This window comes from Montipora capricornis, chromosome 1, assembly GCF_036669925.1.
Source record: "Montipora capricornis isolate CH-2021 chromosome 1, ASM3666992v2, whole genome shotgun sequence".
Taxonomy (NCBI): domain Eukaryota; kingdom Metazoa; phylum Cnidaria; class Anthozoa; order Scleractinia; family Acroporidae; genus Montipora; species Montipora capricornis.
This window is the reverse complement of record NC_090883.1, coordinates 44207964-44209183: the sequence shown is the minus strand read 5'-3', so window position 1 is coordinate 44209183 and position 1220 is coordinate 44207964. Positions and strand designations below refer to the sequence as shown.

The 1220-nt window shown below is 36.1% G+C and overlaps 1 protein-coding gene across 1 annotated transcript in view; it reads right to left on the bottom strand.

The window, feature by feature from the left end:
- Nucleotides 1-592: 592 nt before the first annotated feature.
- Nucleotides 593-1220, bottom strand: part of LOC138045830 (NACHT domain- and WD repeat-containing protein 1-like) — a 40197-nt gene continuing 39569 nt past the window's right edge. The window contains exon 25 of the mRNA XM_068892461.1: nucleotides 593-1220. This exon is cut by the window's right edge and continues 372 nt beyond it. The gene's annotated coding sequence lies outside the window, so the exon portion shown is untranslated.

Sequence of the window (1220 nt, the reverse complement as noted above, 5' to 3'; positions counted from 1 at the left end):
CCACCTGAAACCAAGAACAACAATTACCGCAGATAGGTAAATATTTAAAATCCCTCTACTTCAGCGGACACCTCTCCACTTCAGACCAAAGACAACACGAACAGTATAGGCTCTAAAACACTGTGAAAATAAACAAGAACTAAACATGGTCTTTCATGTCTTTCATGGTGGGCCTAATCTTTTCAAGTTTTTAATGTCTCCGTGTGTGACAAAGGGCGATCAGGAGTCGCTATGGTGTTTATGTTCGGAAACTGAAGCTCATATCTGCTTTCCCATCTTTTTCTGTATTTGTGGCAACCATTCAGTCCTTTTCACAAGCATTGCATTCTTTATTTGTTGATTTTTTGGCTGAAAAAAAGATGAAGAGAATTTCTCGACGGGTACAGAATCTATATAGTTACCAACACGACTCATTTCCAAAAGAGATGGACTTCGTAAAGTTATTCCCCATCCTCCACTCCCATAGAAATTCAAATGGTCCGTAACGGAGAAAGTGTAATTGTTGGTGGTTTCGCGATTTTCCGCGAGCTGGATGAGTCAGCAGGAAGGCTTTGGAGTGTTATAACTATTTATAGTCAAGGGGACACATACCTCTATCTACACCTATAGGCACATATTTTATTCTTGGCAATAACAAATAAATATTACAGTTACTTTTATCGTATTTTCATGAAAAACAACAGTGACTTTTTCTGATTTCCTCACCTAACTTTTTCTGAATACAAGCTGTAATTTTGTTTAGATCTGGAATTACCTTATACAACGAGTCATTATTCAAATGCTAGAATCTCAAAAGATTACTTGGACGTATCGATCAATCGGCTCCGGCGGGTCTTTCTGTAGAATGAATTATTTAAAATAATCAGAAAATGACATTTGCCCTCAAAATAAATTAAGCTCCTTGGCTAATCCTCAGCGGATTCATTCACGATCATCGGAAACTTTGCCGAAATTTTCTTGACACATTCGTCAGCAATAAGACAACTTTCCTAAAGTTTGCATTTTTACAGTCCATTTTCCAAATAAATACTGCATCTATCTTAAATTATTTAACAGTCCATAATCAGTTTTCATCACTTTTTTGTTGAAATTCAAAAGCCGAAAACCTAACCATCACGTTGTTTTGAAAGAATATAAAAATTTCTTTCCTGCTTTTTGCACAATATATTGAAAAGAAGCCTGGTCAAAACAAACAAAAAAAGACGACAGCATAAAAGCTC